General features: G+C 39.6%; 1 long non-coding RNA gene across 1 annotated transcript; it reads left to right on the top strand.

Annotated features, from left to right (window-relative positions):
• Positions 1 to 12,519: 12,519 nt before the first annotated feature.
• On the top strand, positions 12,520 to 21,722 carry LOC311601419. Its single transcript, XR_014780573.1, has 3 exons — positions 12,520 to 13,114; positions 21,086 to 21,224; positions 21,607 to 21,722. It is a non-coding gene; the product is annotated as an uncharacterized lncRNA (long non-coding RNA).
• The last annotated feature ends 1,983 nt before the right edge of the window (positions 21,723 to 23,705 follow it).

The following is a 23,705-nucleotide window of genomic DNA, read 5'->3' on the forward strand; positions in this document are numbered from 1 at the left end:
GTCACAATTTTCTTCTTGTAGGTTTCTAGGACCCTCTGGGTCCTTCTATTTCTCCGTCTCCTATATTTCTCTTACCTAGAGTCTCAGTAGGATGCCCTCACACCTGTCCCAATCCCCTGGTAAGTGAAGACTTTCATGGGACATCCCTTTTGGGCTAGTGCCCAATTATAAGTGAGTATATACCATGTGAGTCTTTCTGCTTCTGGGTTAACTCACTCAGTATGATCATTTCTAGTTCAAGCCAGCTTCTTAAGAGAAACTGTGTCAATCACCATACATGTATAAACCAATATTCTTCAAATTTATAAATTTTACAGATGGTGGGAAAATATCATTTGCAAAACTTCAGTTTACAATGGCAAATCTCCTAAGTTTCTATGGTTTCAGACACAAGAAAGATGTAGTTGGAAGATAGATTGCTCTCTGTTGCTATAGCAAGCCTGGGATGAGGGCCTTAGTCACTATGCTGGCTGGTGCTTGATCTAGCTTTTTGGAAGGACCAGAACATTGGCTTCAAAATGTCCTCACAACAAATGTAAACAAGAACTGGAGAAGTTCTTGGTTTAGAGTTAGTTGAAGATATAAAAGTAAACAATAAGGATAGAGGTAGATTCTTGGCTATACATGATCTGATCCTCTTTGGCACTATGCACAATCAATATTTCTATGGATTTCAACTCCGTATTGACCATTACATCAAACACAGAATGCTAAATTGGCAGGCTATAGTGAAATAGTTTATATCATTTTATATTTTATATCATTATAATGATATAGAGCATTATTTGGTTTGATCTTTTTTAAAAAAACTAATAGCTTAAAAACTAATATACAGCACATGAAGTCATTTGGGTGACAGCTGCTTCCCAACACACAAACAACTTTATACACATCTAGACAGGCCCTCCAGGCAAGCACTGAACCACTGCTCCTCCACATGTTGGGAAAAAACCTTTTGGTTCTCCCAGACTATGAGGCCCAAGTGCTTCTTCTGTGCAGCTGTTAGCAAACCACACCCACTTCCTGCTCATAAGAGTTTGCCACTGCTTCCTGGGTCCTGATGACGTTTGTGCTTTTACCTCACTCCTTTGGGGCACAGCTGTAGGCTAGAAAACTGTTTTGCTGCACGACAGCCTTGACCCATGATGACCCATTTTACCTCTTGTTTTTCCCAAGTGGAAGAGCAAAGGGAATTCTTCCATTTGCCTGTAATGCCTTTGTAAATCTTAAAATGTCTACATGTGAGACTCTGATTCTTTCTTGACATATTTTACCACAACTGTCTGATTTAGGGTTTCTATTGCTTTGATGTGATAAAAAACACATTGGGGAGGAAAGGGTTTATTTCTCTTGCACTTCCACATCATAGTCCCTCCCTGAAAGAAGTCACGATAGGAACTCAACCTGGACTGGAACCTGGAGGCAGGAGCTGATGGAGGGGTGCTGCTTATTGGCTTGTTCTCCTTGGCTTGCTCATTCTGCTTTCTTAGAGGATCCAGAACCACCAGCCCAGGGATGGCACCATGCACAACCAGTAACTAAATGCATTGCAGACTTGCCTACAACCCAATATTAGGGAGGCATTCTCTCAGTTGAGATTTCCTTCTCTCAGATGACTTCAGCTTGTGTCAAATTGGCATAAAACTATCCAGCACACAACCTTTGTGCTGACATCCTTTTCCAAGGGGCTGTCAGTTTTCTATCCTCAATTACACACAATCTGGGCTTTAGCCGAATGTGCAAACATCAGTCAAGTATGAGAGTAAAGCAAGAACTGCTTGCAGGAAAGGGGGGCTTAAAATGGCTGTGGTTAATTTAGCAACTTTCTAGAGCAAAATTAGAGGCATCTGTAATCAAAATAGTGCGACTGACGAGTTTTTTTTCTTATTTTATGGCAACAAATGTCAGAAAAGCCACTTCCTATCATTTTAAAATAAAGATATATATTGCAAATTTTCATGCTTTCATTTATAACAGTGAACGTTACATCTGGTTCACAAAACAGATTAATCTAACACTTGCAAAGAAATCATCTTGAGATAGAACACATAATTATTCCCCAGGATATAATGCATCATCAGTGTATAAAGTAACAATAATATATACTAAAATAGCATCAAGTGAACAGATTTGGTATGTCTGGAGTAGACTCTAAACACCCAATTTTTTAATATATATTTTGATAATGCATTTTATTTTATTAGTTTCTTTTTATGCCATATATATTTTAATTTGTTCACTTTACATCCCGATTTTAGCCCCATCCTTCATCTTCTTCCAGTCCCACTCTCCCTCCCTTATAACCTCTCCCTCCCTCATTTCCCCTCTCCTCTCCCCTGTTCCTTAGAAAGTGGGAGCCCTCCTCCCCTAACATCTGACCTCACCCTATCAAGTTTCATCTGGACTGCCTGTATCCTCTTCCTCTGTGGCCTGGCCAGACCACTCTCCAAGGGGGAAGTGATTCTGTAGGCACCAAAGTCCATGTCAGAAGTAGTCCCTACTCCCCATATTAGGGGACCCACAAGGAGACTGTGCTGTCTATCTACTACATCTGAGCAGAGGGTCTAGATCCTCACCATGCATGGTCCTTGATCTCTGCAGCACCCACATCCTCTACCTGGATTTGTTAGCTCCACTGGTCTCCTTGTGGAGCTCCTGACCCACCTCTTACATAAGATACCCTGAGATCCACCCCAAAGTTTAGCTGTGAGTCTCAGCATTTGCTTTGATCTCCTGCTGGATGGAGTCTTTTAGAGAGCCTCTACTGTAGGCTCCCTCCCTGTTGCTTCTTTTCAACTGCTTCTAGTGTCTATTCTAGTTGCCCTTCTGAATGGGAATTAAGCGTTCTCTCTAGGGTCCTCCTTGTTATTTAGCTTCCTTAGGTCTGTGAATAGTAATGTGGTTATCCTGTATTATTTGGCTAGTATCCACTTATAAGTGAGTATATACCATGCGTGTCTTTCTCGGCCTGGGTTACTTCATTTAGGATGATCCTTTCCAGTTCCATCCATTTGCCTGCAAACTTCAATATTTTATTGTTTTTAATGGCTGAGTAGTATTCCACTGTGTAAATGTACCACAGTTTCTTTGTCAATTCTTCTATTGAGTGGCATCTGGGTTGTTTCCAGATTCCGGCTATTACGAATAAAGCTGCTATCGACATAGTTGAGCAAATGTCCTTGTATGGTGGAGCATCTTTCAGGTATAGCTGGGTCTTAAGGTAGCACTGTTCCTAGTTTTTTTAGAAATTGATTTCCAAAGTGGTTGTACAGGTTTGCATTCCCACCGGCAATGGAGGAGTGCTCCCTTTTCTCTACATCCTCACCAGCATGTGCTGTCACTTGAGTTTCTTTTTTATCTTAGAATCAATCAGCCGTGGAAAATTTTGCATGCAGGGGACATTTTGTTTCTGGGAACTGTACACACCTTACAAGAACAAAATATTTAGACTGTAAAACAGTGTAGCTGTGAAAACAAGAATGAAGCCTTTATTCATGTTTCAGCCCTCACTGGACAAAAAGAATCACTATACAAAAAAGCCTATAAATATGTTAAAACCTATAATAATTTATCAGACATCTTTATTTTAATAGAACTAAATCACCACAGACTTCAGCATCACACAGATAACTCATCTCTGAAAGAATATCAATTTATGGTCAATTAAAATTCCCATCTCATTCGGATAGGTGTAAGATGGAATCTCAGAGTTGTTTTGATTTGCATTTCCCTAATGACTAGAGATGTTGAGCATATCTTTATGTGTTTCTTGGCCATTCCATATTAATTTTTTGAGAATTCTCTGCTAAGTTCTGTACTCCACTTTTCAATTGGATTCTTTTGTTTTTTTGGTGTTTAATTTCTTGAATTCTTTATATATTTCAGATATTAACCTTCGGCTAAATGTAGGGTTGGTGAAGATCTTTTCCAGGTCTATAGGCTGTCATTTTGTTCTGTTGACAGTGTCCTTTGCCTCACAAGCTTTTCAGTTTCATAAGGTCCCATTTATTAATTTTTGATCTTAGAGCTTGGGCTGTTGGTGTTCTATTCAGAAAGTTGGATCCTGTGCCAATGGGCTCAAGGCTCTTCTCCACTTTTTCTTCTAACAGATTTAGTGTGTCTGGTTTTATGTTGAGGTCTTTAATCCACTTGGACTTTAGTTTTGCACAGGGTGATAAATAAGGGTTTACTTGCATTTTTCTAAACTTAGACATCCAGTTAGACCAGCACCATTCTTTGAAGATGCTAACTCCCCCCCCCCCCATTGTATGGTTTTGGCTTCTTTGTCAAAAATTAAGTGCCCATAGGTGTGTGGATTTATTCCTGGGTCTTTGAATTGATTCCATTGATCCATCTGTCTGTTTCTATTCCAGTACCAGACTGTTTTTATTATTGTTGCTCTATAGTACAGATAGAGATCAGGGATGGAGATGCTTCCAGAAGATCTTTTACTGTATAGGATTGTCTTAGCTATTCAGTTTTTGTTTGTTTGTTTTCCATATGAAGTTGAGAATTATTCATTCAAGGTCTATAAAGAAATGCATTGGCATTTTGATGGGAATTGCACCGAATCTGTAGATTGCTTTTGCTAAATTGTACATTTTTACTATGTTAATCCCATTGATCCATGAGCGTGGGAGAGCTTTCCATCTTCTGATATCTTTAATTTCTTTCTTCAGAGACTTGAAGTTTTTTTTTTCATACAAGTCTTTCACTTGCTTAGTTAGAGTTACACCAAGGTACTTAATGCTTTGTGGCTAAACACCCACATTTTAATAAAATTGTACAGGAAACCTTTGGTTGTTTGTTTGTTTTTTGAGACAGAGTTTCTCTGTGTAGCCTTGGATATCCTGGACTCATTTTGTAGACCAGGCTGGTCTCGAACTCACAGCAATCCACCTGCCTCTGCCTTCCGAGTGCTGGGATTAAAAGTGTGCACTACCACATGTGGCTGTACAGGAAACTTTTTAACCAGTATAGCTTCTCAGGTTTAACTGGCTGCTATTGTGTAATTGGCAGTTTTCACCCTACACTGTGTTTCTGAATTCCTTCTATACCATATCTACCCCAGTTCACTCATTATTACTGGTACATTGTGTGGCGCTGTGTATCTGTACAATGAAGAGTAGTGCTGTTTTCAATGTGGTTGCCAAACCTTACTTGTGTAGAACTTCTTGTGGCCATGTGCTTGGTATCTTGGACAGTTACCTGAGGATCCCTTTGAGATGTATCCTCCATGGTATGAGTACCTCCTTATACACATATCATATACACATACATGACACACACTACAAATAAAAAAGTTAAAATAAAAACAAAATAAAACTACCCTATGGCCCACCTATATGACTCTGAGCACAAACATAAAGGTTTCTGAGTAAACATAACACATAGATACAGGCACAGTGATGTTTATTGCTGCACTACTCATAATGCATACAAAGTAAACCAGTATAGATGTCCACAACTGAATAAGGTAATTATGGCACACATACATGGTAGAATTGCATGCAGACATAAGGAAAAACAGAACTGACATTCTCAGGAAAATGAATGGAGCTGGAAATCACTATATTAACTGCTATAAAACAGTCTCAGAAAACAAAATTCTGTATTCTTTCTCTCATATGGCAAACACAGATGTAAGAAGAGAGAGAGAAAAACAGAGTGGAAGGGTGTCTCACCACCATGGGAGCCATATTGTTGGGGAGCGTAATCTTAATGGGATACATGCGCCATGGAAGTAGGCACTGGAGTAACAGAACATTACCCTTTTATGATGGAAACCTGCCATTGAGCTTGTGATAAGGGCCTGTCATAGAATTTGGAGGTGACTAGGGCTGATAGGACTCTCATGATCCTTCTATCAAGTGAGTGTATAGCCAGAGGTGAAAAGGAAAAAACAACAGATTGTCTACCTGGAATTCAGGTCACACTGTCATGCTAAGATAGGACAAAGGCTATAGAGACACATGGCTCCATGTCCCTCAGATGGAGCTGGAAGAAAGTGAAATGGTTAGAAATTCATTTTCTGTTTCTGACAAAAGTCCCACATTCCCATCACCACATTTCCTGCAGAACTCAAAAAAAAGGGGGGGGGGCATAAGATCCTCTTAAAGTGGAGTTACCTGTGGTTGTGAGCAACCAGATGTAGGTGTTTGGAACTGAACTCTGATTCTCTGCCATAGCAGCCAGTTCTCTTAATTGGTCACCCATCTCTCCAGCCTCAGATATAGTATTCTTTATGAGATCTTAACAGTTTCACTTGAGTTATAATTTGAAATTATATCCATTTAAAGTTTTAACTCCTTACTGGACATACTTTTATTTTGATTTTTGATTTTTTGATTTTACATCAGAGACCATGTGTAGCTAACAACTTTTCCCAAGTCACTTTCAATAGGCTTTGTACGTTGAATACCAGCTTTATTTTCCTCAATATCCTGCTGTTCATCAGAATACCATCCGTATACAGGCTGCCTTTTAATCGGTTGTGAGGGCAATTTTATGTGCAGTTTAAAATGCCCTATAGCATTCCATCCCCATTACTGGGGGCGGGGCAAACAGCCCTCACTGTTAATGTGAAATTGACTGATATCTCTGTCTTGATCCTTAGAAATGAAGTTCAGCTTTCATTTAGTATGTACTGTCACATATTGCTCTATGCATGTAGAAATACACACACACACATCTATTTGACTATACATTAGCTGATTTTAAATTTTGTTTTATGCTACCAAATTGGAATCATGAAATAAAACTGATTTCCTACTTAATACTCACAGATGTACATTTTTCAGTAAGGTATTGCTTTTGGGATACAACTACACAAGTCTTGGCAATGGCATATGATTCTATTCGCACCATCACAAATAATGAAGTTATACAATAGCCTTATCATGATGTCTTCTCTGTCTCCATATGTATTTATTTATTTTTAGTATTTTTGTTTGCTTGTTTGTTTGTTTGTTTGTTTAGAGACAGGGTCTCTCACATAGTCCTGGTTGTCATGGAATGCGCTATGTAGACCAGACTGGCCTTGAACTCTCAGAGATCTGCCTGCCTCTGCTTCCAGAGTTCTGGGATTAAAGATGTGCGCCACAATGCCCGGTTTATCCTCTGTCTCCTAAAGTACATCTGTTCTCTACACCACAACCATGGTTATAAGCTAAATTCTCATCCTCCCAAATTTGGTACATGATTGTTTTCCTTTTAATGCCATTGCATATATTTTTATTTATCTTAACACAATTTTTTTCATGTGTGAGTCAGGTAAGTGTTTAATTTTGATGTTCTTGGATACTTTTATTTATAGCTACATTTATTATTGTCCAATAAGCCATTTTGTTTGGCTTCAGCTTCTTCAACTTCTTGTGGTGTGTGTGTGTGTGTGTGTGTGTGTGTCTGTCTGTCTGTCCCAGGATATATTTTTAAATGAATCGCCTACACACATGTAAAGAGAGTGTACATTCCGATGTTTTTAGGAAGAATTACTGTACATACCCAATAGATCTACTTGGTCAATGGTGTTCAGCTCCCATGGAACCTTGATGCTCTTAGTTCTCCCAATCCTCTCTGTGTATTACTGAACAAGGAACGATGACGACTCCAATTATAACTATGGAGTTGTCTGTTCCCCTGTCAGTTTTCTCTGCTTTCGCTTCACAGCTTTTGATACTCCATTGTTTTACACGCATCTATTTTTAGAAATCTCATATCTTTTTTGTTTGAAAAATTTCAGTTTCTTCTCCTGAGTCTGACAGATTTAACAAATATGAATACATGTAGGTCATCACTTGCATTTCAGATAAAGAAAATCATATTGTATGTTCACAAACCATATGTTGTAACCCAAAATTTATATTCAAGTGGATTCCATTTAATCTGATGACTTTGTACCTGGAATAGTCTGTGGAATAGAGCCAAAGCGCTCTGGTCAGTAGGCCCATGTGAGCTTCAGTAGCTGCTAGTCCTAGTGGTCACCCACGTGAGAGAAGTTCCCTCATGTCTCAGGGGAGTGGATCCTCTAGGTGACTACAACCACAGGTGACACAGAATGCAGGAAACACAAAACACCCAGGTGAGCCCTTTCAATCCATAAATAATTGATATTGATAGCTTTTAATTTGGAGTGTGTGTGTGTGTGTGTGTGTGTGTGTGTGTGTGTGTGTGTGTAGAAATGGAAATGCAAACCATGCAATTTTGATATGCCTTCCCTCTTCTTTATAGGCTCTAATCCCTGGAAGGGAACGAGACAATCTTATCCTTCAGGGATTAAACAAGGGGCTCTGTTCTATATCTGAGTATAGTTGCTGTAAGTTTATGAGAACGTGCAACATAAACCTTTGTTACATATAATTCTTTCACTATGCCATTAGAATTTGGAGATTAGTAAATATCACCCTGCATAAAGGGAATACCCACTGTAACAGTGTCTGTTAAAGGAGTCTACACTGTTGTCACAAGTGGCTTGATGAGCTCCAGGGACAACTACATGCTCAGATATTTGGCTGGTGAATACTCAATCTGAATGAAGGATATTTGTTTCCATTGAGAAGTACTCCTCAAAGAAGCTGTTCAGAATTACGTTCTTCTGCCACAGTGATAGCCTTTGTCTAGGAAGCTACTTCCTCTGAGCATGTGTACACAGGATGCCCTCAATATGGTAGATCTTTGCCCACTGTTGCCATGCAGTATTTTAGGATGGTTATTCTGTTCCATTATCAGCCATCTTAGCTTACATCCCCATGAGTGTGATATTTTCATATATTTTATGTTGAAAATGTTCTCATATATTTTCATTTCTAATTTTAAAGCTTTTACTTATTTATTCATTCATTTATGTGTGTGTGTGTGTGTGTGTGTGTGTGTGTGTGTGTGTGTGTGTGTTTGTGTCTTTGTGTGTCTAGGTGTATGTATGGAGGTCAGAGGGCAAGTTTTAAGGAGTTAAGTTTTCTACTACTATGTATGTTCTGGGTCTTGACCTTAGGCCGTCACATCAGGCTTGGTGACAAGCGTCACTACTGCCTGAGCTGTCTTGCCAGCCCCTTTATTTTCATACATAAAGGATACAAAGTTAATATATTATCCTTGAATTTTGTTGCAATTTTTAGTTAGTCATGGAGAACTGGCTGTTTAAGGTACCTTTTAAGGACTATAGCATTTGAGAGGAAGACCATATATATATAACTCTGTGTTCAGAGAGACAGTGACAGGGAAAATTGGCTGTGGGCCTCTTAGAACACACCAAACCTGAAAACACAGCCGGATGTATTTTGGCTAAGTAAAGAATACAACTGTGAATGTTGATGGGAGAGTGTCTGGACTGTGATATTCATGTTTTTATGTTTAAAATAAGTTTCACCAAGTGATTCCTACGATAGAAGATGGTCTGCAGAAAACTTGCAAGTTCTTCAGTCATGGATGATACTGTGAAAAAGATTATCTGGAGAAAAATATCTGAAGTGGAGGAGCATAAGTCAATATGGTTCAATCGAATTGTTAAGATATGCTTACTTAATAAGTGTATTAGGCCTGCATATCCTGCATATTTGAAACAAATTTGAGATTATTTAAATGGCATTATTTTAAATGATTCTTGGATATTTTTTCAGGGTTTTAGAGACAAATTTTAGTTTTCTTTCAACAATGGAATGTATGCATATCTTACCTGCTCCCATCAGAGGGCTAGCTCATCTCCAAGACTTCAAGTCTGTGTATGCTGATGCTACATCAGTTTCATAGAAAAAAAATCTTACGCCAGAGATACACTTTGTTTCTGCAGGCTGGGAAGCATTCAGTGAATTGTCTGCATCCCTCTCTAGACCATTGAATAAGGCTCTTAAGAGGGTAGCCTCTGTACTGAAGGCTTTTTGTTTGAAGAGAAACTAAGTGAAGACCGGAAAGTGCCTCAGAGGTACTTTCAGTATAGATGAAGAGCCTGCTTATCGCGGTTGCCATGGTAACCTGACGTCATCCCAACGACCGAGGTGATTGAAGTGGTTTTTTTTGTTTTTTTGTTTTTTTGTTTTTTTTAAGATGGAGACCTGCGTTATCTGGTGGGAATAGCATCCTTCCTCCACATGCCTGTACGAAGACCAAAGACGCAGTTGTGAGTGCCTGGTTGTGAAGGAGACAGACTTCCAAGATCCCAAACCTTAGTTGGTTTGTTCCTTTTTCTGGTTTTGGTTTGGGTTAGTTCTCTGAATGCCTCGGACAGGAGAATGAGACTCTCTCTTAACCCCACCTTTCATGCTATAGGTGGGATTCGCGAAAGAAAGACATATTATGTCTCCATCCGAGTCCAGCTTCCCTGTCTGTGAAATGAGAGTCAGGATGCTCAGTCATAGGAAGCCTGTCACCTTCAAAAATAACACATGTACAAGCCTGTGGTTATTGTATGATTTCAGGCCATTTTATTTTTATTAGTTCTAACAAAGCAATGAGCTTCATTTTTGCATTTTCATGCATTATTTTGATATGCCTCCTCTTCAACTCCCCTCCTGATTTTCTTCCTCCCTCCAATCACCATCCTTCTCTGATTTCATTTCTCACAATTTTTTATGCTCTTTTTATCCTCATCTCCCACCTTAAGATTTCTTTTTCCCTCTCATGGCTCCTTTTTTCTAGTGTTCTCTCTCTCTCTCTCTCTCTCTCTCTCTCTCTCTCTCTCTCTCTCTCTCTCTCTCTCTCTCTCTCTCTCTCCCTCTCTCTCTCCCTCTCTCTTTCCCTCCCTCCCTCTTTCTTCCTCTGTCTCTCCCTCCCTTTCTGCACTCTCTCCCTCTCTGTCCCCCTCTGTCTCTCTCTCTCTCACACACACACATACACAATATCTGGAATCTGTATATGAGAGAAAACTCTCACTCATATTATTATTAATATTGTTATTAATTATCTACCATGGTGTTTATCTCTAGGAGTCTTAACAAAACGATCTTCAGTTCCATTTTTCCTGCAAGCATTTTTATTGTATGCATGTCCTATATTTATTTTATCTATTTATCTACTGATGAACAGCTAGGTGAGTATATACCCAAAGGACTCTTTAATCCTACTGCGGAGATATTTGCATATCTATGTTTAATCAGTATACTGTTTACTTCCTATTTCTTTTCAGATTGCTGCTAGGGGATAAATGAAACCAAGAGAAGAAAAAGACCCTGATGAGAAGCCCATTGTTATCATCAATACCTCATTGTTTCAGTGCCTTTGGTTGCTCACTAATGCTCAACATGGTTCAGGGCACATACTTATTCCTTAAAGCACAGTGACTGCTGGTTTCTTCCTGGGCAGCTGTTCTTCAGTTACTGACCTTCATACCAAATGGCTTAAGGAAGCAGTGTGTAGTGATGCCTTCCAAAGTATCTACTGTAGATCTGAAGTGCAGCAATGCCCATTATACCCTGTCACTTCTATCTCTGGTGGATACCCACCTCCTGTGACATCATGATCCTGAACATGTGGTACAATGGCTTGCATAAGGCTCAGAAAATAGCGTGGAAGTAAGTATGAAATCTACTTTGATCTCATCATTGAAGAGGTACAGCAGGTGAAAGTTTTCTTTGTCATCAGCTACATGGTTTTTAAATATTGGTCTTTAAGACCATTTTTAAATTTATTATAATTTATTCAGAGTATACCCTGATTGTTATCCCTTTGTTCTCTCTCTTTTATCTTCCAGTTCTCTCCCTCTTCTGCCCCATTCCCCTTCCCTAGACCTCTGAGGGAAGGGCCCTTCTCCTCTGCCTTCTGACTATAGTCCATCGGGTCTCATCAGGATAACCTGCATCCCCTTCCTCTCCTCCCCGTCCAATGAGCAGTGATCAAATCGTGGGTACCAGAGTGCATGTCAGAGGTTCAGTGACAGTCCCCCTTCACCCCTTGGAGAATGAGCTGTCCATGGGCTACATCTGAACAGGGCATCTAGGTTCTCTGCATGCGTTGTCCTTGGTTGGTGCATCAGTTTGTGTAGGCCCCCTGGGTCCAGAGCTGCAGGACTTGATGGTCTCCCTATGGAGCTCCTGCCTCCTCTGGGTCCTTCTATATGCCCCCATCTTAAAGTGGACATCTTTGTCACAAAGCAATGAATAGTTCAGCCAAAGAAGGAAACTGATGCTCAAAAATACATTTACAATATTGCTATGTATTTCTTTTCTGATTATACTAGTATTAATAATAATACTATTAATTCTCCTTCTTTTAGTATGACATATAACATGCATATGTATATGTTTCTGTGTAGTTTCTGCATCATAATTACCTCAGCAATACATGCTACAGACCTTAGAATTTCTCTTCCACAAGGTGAGTCATATGATCTGTAATATTTTTGGTATGGACTACCATAAAGAAATTCTCTGACCTAACTTATTTTATCACAAGATTCCCCATTTTAGTAAGCATTCTGCCCTATATTAGAGAGGAAGAAACAATGTATAGAACAGTCAAGAAAAATCTGGACAGGCCTTGTTGGGTTTTACCATCTGGGTAGTCTGTTAGCATAGATTGTACATTCTTTGTCCACATTTCTACAAGATTGTCTAACCTTCAGTTATGTCTATGCAAGTAAGCGTCTGTAAAAATATGAAAGAGATGAATTTGGAGATCCATTGTATAACTCAATGCATGGGAAATGCTAGAGGGTGGCACCCAGAGGAAACATAGATCCACTGGATCCCTGCTTACATAGCTTGCCATACATTTCTTTGCTATTATCGCTTTGCCTCTATCCTTCATATTATCATTTAATATAAACTGATAAAAATGTTTCCTTGAGTTTTGGAAGCTGTCCAAGCAAGTTAATTGAACCTGAAGAGGGGACTGTTCTAGAAGCACAAAATGATGTAGGGCTCATGAGTAGCATTTAAAAGGGGCAGGGTCATCTCTGAGACTGAGTGTTCATTCTGTGGTAGTGTGAAAAGTAAATTGACTTAGAGGGTACTCAGCTAGTGTTCTTTATTGCAAGTTTAATTTACATGTGCTTTTCTTTTTTAAAGGTGCACTTTGAGGGCAGGCATGGTAGGACATGCCTTTAATTCCAGTACTCAAGAGGCAGAGACAGGTGGATCTCTGAATTTGAGGCCAGAATGAGTTTGAGGACAGCCAGGGCTACATGGTGAGACCCTGTTTCACAAAACAAACAAAAAGTTATATTCTGGAAGTTTTTAAAAATCAGAGTTGCACTGAATCTATAGATCAATTTGTGGATAATACTTAAACTTCTGACACATGATGACAGTTTGTCCTTTTCAAGTTCTCTCGGCAGTGTCTTATGTTCAGTTTATAAGCGCTGCACATAGGTGGGCAGCTTTTTTCCAATACTTTTCCTATTCTCATGTTCTTATCAATGATAGGACTTTCAGTGAATGTACAGTAGTTTTTTTTTAAACAAAAGTATTTTATATGCTGTCTCACTACACCTAGAGACATGTATGACAATCATTTCTTTTAACTCTGTTAAAATATGCATTTTGACCAAATAAAAGGCCTTGTGCATCTAAGACAAGCACTTGCATATTACACTGACAAGATTTCCCTGTGTAGCCTTGGCTGTCCTGGACTGGCTTTGTAGACCAGGCTGGCCTGAGACTCAGATCTTAATGGAAATACTTTAGTAGTTTCCTGGTCAGTGAGGCATTTCTTTAAAATAGATGATATGAACCAAGACACACATACTTTGCATTTAAACTGTGATGGTAGAAAGCCACCTAATTGTTTTGAAACAAGCAATTCTTTTTAAAAAGTACAGAGATAATGAAACTATGAATACCCTTTGTATATTCACATCTCCACTATGTCTCAAAAACAAAACAAAACAAAACCCTCAAAATCCCAAAACAAACAAAAAACCCAGAAAACTTCTCTACAGAAAATATCCTTAACATAATGGTCATTGTTTAACAAGTGGGATTAGTTCTTCATTAAGTCAAAATTGATTGGGACAACAAGCAGAATTATGTTCATAGGTTTGCAGAACTAGTACTTAAACTGCTAGCACAAATTCTAATACAGACCATATGACTTCATCACTATTAAAATTTCCATTTTCATTAAGTGGATACTCTCTCTATGCATCCAGGGCAAAGAATCAATATTTGGAACATAAATCTCTCCATGAGAAAAGAAAAATATTTCCGAGATATTTTTTGTTTGTTTAAAAGCATAGGCTACTCTATGATAGAAATGATTTTTGAATAGTTATACTAATCAAGGTTCTCTAGAAAAACAGAACCAATACCAGGTTTGTCTGTCTATCTCTCTCACACACATACTTTCTCTTATATCTATCTATCTATCTATCTATCTATCTATCTATCTATCTATCTATCTATCTATGTAGAGATACCAAAGAATTATATGATTTTGGAGGCTTGGTCAATTCAAATTTTGATGGAAGAGGCCAGCAGTTTCCTGAACAAACTGAACAAGCAGTTGACATGTGAATTGATAGCCAGCATCACAAATGAAATCCAAAGTGATCTACAGAATAACCTCTTTACTAAAGAGTATCAGCTTTCTGCTTTATGCGTGGTTCTAAGTAACAAATAAGGCCTGCTCAGACCATGGAGGGCAATCTGCCCTACTTAGTGTACAGATTCAAATGTAAATCTCATCCAATCACCCTCATAGTAACATCCAAGATATCTGACGAAATATCCGGGCACTGTATCACAGTTGACACATGTAATTAATCATTGCATCATCTATCCATTCAAATTTGTATTATCATCTTTTAGAAATAATTGACAATATATTCAAACTAGGGAGAAAAATATTTCAGAAAATTCATAGGCAGTTTTTGTAAGAATAAGTTAGTAAAATAAAATAGTTTAGTAGCTCTTGTTTTTACAATTGCACTGTGGAATTTTCATCTTTTATCTGCAAACAAATCTGCCTTGATGAATTCCTGAGTTCTTGAGTTTAAGAAAAAGAATGTATGTATATGTAAATGTATCTGTGTATATTGATTAAGCCATGATAGTATTTATCATGAAAAATATTTGAGGTTAATTACTGTGTATTCTGTCAGTTATGTTCAGTTCTTAGTACATATTAGAAAGCAAATGGAGGACTGTGATGTTGTGTTTTTCTCAGCTTTCCTTGGCCATAATGGTTACCATGGTGACTAAGTGAATGCTGTGGGATTTGGTGCAGACTGAGCATCCATTTATAAGGCTTTTTTGAATCACTTCTTATGATGCTAGTTGTTGAGCACTGTTTTTATGGTTCCATCATTTGTTCTGCATATATTAATTGACATTTGACTTCTGGATAGAGCTATATTTATGACAATATGGCTCGTAGGCTATTATTTTGCTCAAAAAAATTTTAAGTGTCATTATAAGTATATATGTCATTGTTGTATTTTTCTAAGCACTATATATCAAGCCCCCTTAAAGCTGGTTTGATTCTTTCTTTTTGGAGACAATGTATTGCTGTGCACATTGGCCTGAAACTCTATGTAGCCCAGGTTGATGTGAGACCCCTGCCTCTCCTGAGATTATTATTTCTTCCTCCTCCCCTAGTTCTTTGAGATACTTTCTTTAAAATACTGAGATCTTCTCCTTTGATCGCAGCATCAATTGCTGTGGCTTTCCTTTATTGAACGACTTCCTCTGCATTGGATACATTTATCTTTCCATTTCTGTGGCAATATATTTTTTTGCATTTAAATTTTTTCTTTGTCCCTTTGGTTGTTTACAAACATGGTTAATTTCCATATCTGGGTGAATTTTCTGATGTTCCTCTTGTAACTCTTTTTTAGTTTTACACTGCTGATATGTGTGTGTGTGTGTGTGTGTGTGTGTGTGTGTGTGTGTGTGTGTGTGTGTCAGTGTTCAGAAGACTGAGGTAGAGGGATTGTGAATTGAAGACCAGGCTTGGCTACATAGTGAAACCCTCAAAAAAGAGAGAGAGGGAGGGGACACGAAGGAGGAGAGAGAAATGTGATGTGAGTTCTGTCCTCCTGTATGTTTTAGGACTTGTCTTATGGCCTAAGTTATGCTTTGTCATCGAGAATGTTGCAAGCATATGGGGAAGAATGTGTGTTCTGCTGCTGTTGGATGCATCTTGTTGTGTAGGTGGCACTGGTGTCTGATGAATGTTGTCCATGGAACTTCTATGAAACAAACCCAAAGTACAGCATTCATGAAAGTACTTTCATCTTTGAGACCCAAAATCCTATATAGGACCTGATACCTAGGGTGCATTGATACATTGGTGGTAACACAAAGGGCCCGGGTACTTGTGAAGGATCCAGGCATCATAGAATAGGATCACAGTGTGAACAGAGTTGGAGTGGTTCTGACATCAGGGTGGAGGTTTCCTCAGTTGTGACTGAGCTACTGCCTAAACTATAGCTATGCGTAATGAGGTCTCAGGGCTGTGGCTCAGGGTATGGAATACATCAATTTTCTAATGGTTCTTGTGTCAGAGGTGCTTGTGCCCATAGTGCAGTGATAGATCTTCAGTTCAGAGCATCCTGGTAAAAAGATGAGGATGGTCACATGTTTTTACTTTTTAAAATCAGAATAGACTGTAGGAGATTGTGGCCTTATTTCTGGGAGGGAGACAGAAAAGGGCAGATGGAAGGCCCATTGTCTAACAGGAAGGCTTTCTCATTCCCATGTGTGTATTACTTCTGGAGCCTTGGGCTGAATGAGACTGTGACTCAACTGTGAACTCTCTGAGGAATCTGTAGAGTTGAACATGGAGGAGTTTAGTGCAGTCCCTCATCCTTTCCTCCCCTATGGAGTCACCTGGGGCCTATTTTGGTGTGATAAGATTTCAAGGGTCAGCTAACTAGGTGGTTAAATTGGAGTGTGACAGAAATTCAAGGGGCTTCATCAGAGATAGGCTAAGGAGAAGCATTTCACAGTTTTTGCTTTTAGCTGGGGAAGTGGAGACTTTCTTTACTGGAGACAGTTTTTATTTAATTTTATTTAAATAATTTATTTAGATTACATCTCAATTGTTATCCCCTCACTTGTATCTTCCCGTTCCCACCTCCCTCCCTTTTTCACCCTACTCCACTCCATTAGGTCTGTGACAGGAGGGGACCTCATCCCCCACCATATGATTACAGCCTATCAGGTCTAATCCTGGTAGCCTGCTTATCCTTTCTCTGAGTGCCACCAAGCCTCCTCACCAAGGGGAAGTGGTCTAATATGGAGCACCAGAGTTCATGTCAGAGTCAGTCTCTGCTCTCCACACAACTGTGGAGAATGTGCTGTCCATTGGCTAGATCAGAATAAGGGGTCTAGGTTTACTGTGTGCATTGTCCTTGGTTGGTACAGCAATTTATACAGGCCCACCTGAGTCCAGATCCACCAGCCTTGATGGTCTTCTTGTAGGTTTCCTGGACTCTCTAGGTCCTTCTATCTCCACATTCTCCCATACCTCTCTCACCTGGAGTGGAGACTGTTGAAGGAAAATTATCTTCAGACTGTTCTTGGCCTTCCTCTAGGCATCTGTAATGTCCCTGCAATGCTCACTTGGGGATTCCATGTAGGTAGAGGTACACATAGTTCTAAACCACTCTTACCAAATGACCTGGGCTTAGAGATTTTTCCTTCAGATGTTGTAGCATTATTGTTTTGGTTTGGTTTTTTGTTTGTTTGTTTTTGTTTTTGTTTTATAGGAATGGCTCCAAATATTTTTTTTTGCCCATACAACAATTTTATTGTTGTTGACAAAATGGAGAATGCAATAAAGGAAAACATCACTAAAAAAAAATCTTTAAAAATTTTGAGACGAAAATGTGACCACATATCCCTGGCTGGCCTTAAACTTGTGGCAATCCATCTGCCTCTGCCCTCTAAGTGCCAGGATTTTAGGCACACACCTTAATTTTCCCCTTTCTCTCTTTCTCGTTTAAAGTAGGGATTGAACCTAGTGCCACATGCTTACTAGATAAGCACTGTGACACTGAGCTATATCCCCAGTTCTTTTATTTTTTATTTTTTCTCCTTTATTAATTTATTCTTGTTACATCTCAATGGTTATCCCATCCCTTGTATCCTCCCAGTCTTCCCTCCCTCCCATTTTCCCCTTATTCCCCTCCCCTATGACTGTTCCTGAGGGGGATTACCTCCCCCTGTATATGTTCATAGGGTATCAAGTCTCTTCTTGGTAACCTGCTGTCCTTCCTCTGAGTGCCACCAGGTCTCCCCCTCCAGGGGACATGGTCAAAGGTGAGGCACCAGAGTATGTGAGAAAGTCATATCCCACTCTCCACTCTACTGTGGAGAGTGTTCTGTCCATTGGCTAGATCTGGGTAGGGGTTTAAGGTTTACCGCCTGTATTGTCCTTGGCTGGTGCCTTAGTTTGAGTGTATCCCCAGTTATTTAAACACATTTAAAAGTCTATTTTTTTTTTGGTTTTTTTCGAAACAGGGTTTCTCTGTGTAGCCTTGGTTGTCCTGGACTCACTTTGTAGTCCAGGCTGGCCTCGAACTCACAGCGATCTGCCTGCCTCTGCCTCCCGAGTGCAAGGATTAAAGGCGTGCGCCACCATGCCCGGCTAAAAGTCTATTATTTATAAAAGAACATTAAACTTTTCTCTCTCAACTGAATTTTGGAGTATATATTTGAACATTTTTACTGAAGTTTATGTAAATATAACTATTTAAGAACAAGAATCAGCTGACCTTACATTTATTTTAATTTTAGTTTTTTTTAAAACAATTGATTTCTTGTATATGTATGAATATTCTGTCTGTAAGTATGCAAGCACACCATGTGTGTCCACGGTAACTGTGGAGTTCAGCAGAGGGTGCAAGACTCTCTGGAACTGCAGTTTCAGGTGCTTGTGAGCCACCATACGGGGAACTGAACTCAGTTCCTTTACAAGACCAACAAGTGCTTTTACCTGTGGAGCCATGTTTCCGGTCTCCAATGTTACCTTTTGCTAATTTCCAAATTATAAAGGTCAGTCCACGCTCATCGTTATAAATCCACATAACAATCAGATTAGGTATTGTGATGGTTTGAATAAGAGCGGTACCCATAGGCTAATATATTTGAATAGTCCCAAGGGAGTGTAACTATTTGAAGGGACTAGAAGGATTAGGATATGTGGCCTTGTTGGAGGAATGTGTCACTGGGAGTAAAGTATTTGAATTTTCAAAAGCCCATGGCAAACCTAGGCTTCCTCTCTTCCTGCTGTCTGGGGATCCGGATATAGCTCTCAGCTACTGCTCCAGTACCTGCCTGCATGCTGCCATACTCCCCACTACAACGGTAATGGACTAAACATCTAAAAACTGCAAGCAAGTTCCTGGTTGCATGCTTTCTTTCATAAGAATTGATTTGGTCATGGTGTCTCTACAGCAATAGGACAGTGACTCAGACAGTATAAAAATAGGAAATCTATCTGGCGCTATCTCAGAAATTCCATTCCTTGGAATATACCCAGAAGATGCTCTACCACACAACAGAGACATATGCTCAACCATGTTCATAGCAGCCTTATTCATAATAGCCAGAACATGGAAACAGCCGAAGTGTCCCTCAATAGAAGAATGGATAAAGAAACTGTGGTACATATACACTATGGAATACTACTCAGCTATTAAAAACAAGGAATTCCCGAAATTTGTGGATAAATGGATTGAGCTAGAAATGATCATAATGAGTGAGTTAACCCAGAAGCAGAAAGACTCAAATGGTATATACTCACTTATATCTGCATACTAGGCCAAGGGGCATGTCCCACGAAAGCCTTCACTTACCAGGAAACTGAGACAGAGGGGAGGACATCCTATTGGGACTCTAGGTGAGAGAAGCATGGGAGAATAGGGAAATAGAAGGATCCAGAGGGTCTTAGAAATCTGCAAGAAGAACCTTATGATGGGTGGATCTGGCCCAGGGGTCCTGCTCAAACTATGGCACCAGCCAAGGACAATACGTGCAGTAAACTTTGAGCCCCTACCTAGATCTAGCCAATGGACAGGACATTCTCCACAGTTGAGAGGAGAGTGGGGACTGACTTTCACATGAACTCTGGTGGCCCATATTTGACCATGTCCCCTGGATGGGTAGGACTGGTGGCACCAAGAGGAAGGATAGCAGGATACCGAGACTTGATGCCTTATGAGCGTATACATGGGGAGGAGGTCCACCTCAGTCATAGTCATAGGGGAGGGGAGTAGGAGGAAAGTGGGAGGGAGAGAAGAATGGGAGGATATAAGGGATGGAATAACAATTTAGATGTAATATGAATAAATTAATAAAATATATATTTAAAAACATGGTTAATATTTATTCTTAACTTCCTCAGTGCCCCTCCACCATTGCCCAATGCCAAGACTATACCTTCCTATAGCTGGTAACTGAGAAGTTAAATTTTTCATGACTTTAAAAATATCAGAACTAACCCCTAAACAACTAAGCTTAATTGTAAAACTAAACTATCTGGTCTTCTTTTTATTTTATAGAGATGAGATATGATAGATATTGATTTACATTCAGAATTTTAGATTCACCAAGATAGGAAAGATGTTTTCTTCAAGGCTGCCAAATACAAATAGCCAAAACACTATGAATGTTACATTTATATAATTCCTAATTGTGTCATGATTCTTCTTGCTATAGGTAGATCATTGTCTTTATGTGTAATAATATAAATGTATATGTAAAAATAATAATAAAGATTTATTCATTTTTAAAAGAAAACCCAAAATCAGAACTAGGGCTAGAGAGATGGCTCAGTGGTTAAAAGTGCTGGCTGCTCTTCTAGAGCTCCTGAGTTCAATTCCTAGTATCCACATGGCAGCTCATAACCATCTATAGTGATCCATAGCATTCTTCTGCTGTGAAAGCATGCAATCATACGTAAAATATGCAAACAAACATACCTTAAAAAAGAAGACAAGATACATTAACAAAGAAACATTTCTTATAAAACGTGAAAACTAAAACAGAAATGACTCAGCCAGCAAGTAATGAGGGTCAAAAACAAACACAGGTCATGTGGGTCAGAGATAAATACCTCTAACCAATATGTGTTACTTAACTGTTTTTCAGAGACAAGACCAGTGGTTGTCTTAATTGAGGCACATAAAAATAAGGGAAACTTTTTTTTTCAGTTGACTGGGCACAGGGGTAAAACACTGAGATGAAAAACAAAACAAAACACCTAACAGTCATTGTGTGAAATGTTGGGACAGAGGTCTGCAGTATTTAATACAGCACTACTTGGAATATCTTCTCGCTTCCTGTGTTATTGTAAGTGGCTTTTGTGTTCAACAACTTTGCTAATTGATTTCCATGAGTGATTTGTGTTACTAGAAGATATGTGAAGTAATATAATATAACCCCCCCCCCAAATAACACAAAGTCAGCCCTTCTCATGTTGTCATCTTTTCGTAATACTTCACAAGCTTTCTTTAGGATGATTTTTTTTCTCACTTGGGTGCAAAATGTATGATCTTTGTTTGTAACCAGAGTAGTCTGAGTTGCATTACCAAATGAGATATGCCCAAGCTTTAGCCCCCAGTGCCTCATGAATGCTCCTGTTCTGGAAAGGGAACCCGTAGCTATGCAATTTAGGATCTTGAGAAGAGATTATACCGGGTTTGGAATCTAACAACTGTTGTCCACATCACAGAAACTGGGAAATCTGACAAACAAATGGAAGGTCACAGAAGACTTTAAGAACTTTAAATGAGACTGTCACAAAACCAAGGAAAGACGAACCCATCAGAAAAGCCACAAGAGAGGAAAAGAAGGCATCTCCTCTGGAGGCTTAGCAATTAAAGGAATTCCAGTTGGCTTACGCTCTGAAGTGTGTGGTGATTTGATAGGGATGCCCTAGGCATCTAAGCTGTTCACTCTAACATATCTCAAATGTAATTGATTGTGTGCAAACGTTAGCCTTTGGTATGCTTTATAGTGACAATGATACATAAAGCCAAATTTAAACATTGACAAAACTTTCTCATGCACCATATCCTTTAAAAGTGTTGAGTCATTCGGTGCTCAGAGCACACTTTTAGGATGGACAATGTTGCAAACCCTCATTGTTCACTATAGATGAAACACTGAGGGGCAGTGAGGATCAGGACAGTGCTCAAGGCTGCCGAGTTAGGCAGTAGGACAGCTTGAATTTAGACCCAGGACACTGTGCTCCAGGGCCCGAGGAATTGTCAACGACTTATTGTTAAGGGAGAGAAACGGTCTGTACAATTGAGCATATGTTAGAACACCATTAAGATAATATTCAGTATGCTGACATTTATATAAACAACTGCCTGTACCTCATGATAAAAAGAAAATTTGTAACCTTGGGGAGAGAATGTGTGCTGCAGGCAAGAGGCCTGAGCCAAATGAAAGTCCACACATCCACCCTTTCTTCTCTTGTATTTGCTAGGGGATTAATGGAACACCTCTAACAGAACCGTGTCAGCATTGTGTTAAATAATATTTAGTTGCAGACAAATGGGGGGGAACCCAGACTATTATATGTCAATGAAATACCTGTTTCTCTTGAATTTTTGTCCCTGCCAAGGCAAGACAGAGGTGAAATTCTCATGTGGCATGATTTATCTGGACAGATCTAAGGACTAAGGTGATAGTTGGACGGGTCGAGCATTTTCCTATGCAGATATTAACTGACATGCCAAACAGTGCACGGCAGCCAATAGGCACACCCGGCACCAGTGAGCTCCCCAGATCAAACCATACATAGATGGGTCTGCCTTCCCAGGTGGGGACCTGATTTGGGTTTGCTTGAAGGCATGATTTGAAACACCTCCTAACAGGTTACAAAAGGCCCAAGAATGAAATGCACTTCCTGATTCTCAAGTTGTGAAAACAAAGGGTGCCAGAGAGACAGTTTCATTGCTGTAGATCCCTGTGTTCCCAGTAGGCAAGGAACGGAGGACTGATTTTCACAGTGCCTGCCTTAGATTTAAAGCTCTGCCAGACTTTCCTTACTGCTGTGTCCCAACAGTTAAGAGCCATGAAGGGCCCTACTCTGTGGCATGCACACTGGAGCATTTTCTCAGTTACCCTCAGGCAATCTCCGTAAGAAAAGCCTTGCCTGTTCTTTTTCACAGATGAGCAATCTCAGGCTCATCTCCAGATGTCCAGCAGGTTTGGAAAGAATCCATCTCTTAACCCCCGAGGGGACCCGGAGCACTCCCAGGTGCACATTCATCTCAGTACCTGTGGGAGGGGAGGAAGAAAATCTCCATTTCACACGTTCCCATGATAGCGGGAGAGAATTCCTTGCATTAGTTCAGCAGTTCCAGAAAATTCTGGAAGCTCTAAGCCAATGTCTCTTTTTACTCGGCTCCCTGGTCTGACAAAATTGCAAACTTTCTTCTGCTTGCTGGTTGATACCTATATCTAATTTTATTTTATTTTTGTCCTTCATTTTGATTTGAGATTTCAGTCCAGGCTGGACTGTGACTTACAATGCTTTCCCAGGCTGATTCTGTCAATCCTTCTGTCTCAGTCTCCACCATGCAGAACTTCTTTTCCTCTTTTCAATGTAAAGGAAAACATTTTTATAAAAACTAACAAATGGGCTGAAACGAATCATTTCGTATGATTGCACTTGTTTGGAAATGTCGTGTGGGAATTAATGTAGCCTCGTTTTCTCTTTCCCGGTTTTTCCAGATCTACCTGGCATTCAGTATGTGTGGATGTTCCCACCCAGAAGCCACTGCGTTCCTCTTCCATTGTCCTACACTTATACATTCT

Source organism: Acomys minous (assembly GCF_964271855.1).
Source record: "Acomys minous genome assembly, chromosome: 7".
In the NCBI taxonomy this organism is placed as follows: Eukaryota; Metazoa; Chordata; class Mammalia; order Rodentia; family Muridae; genus Acomys; species Acomys minous.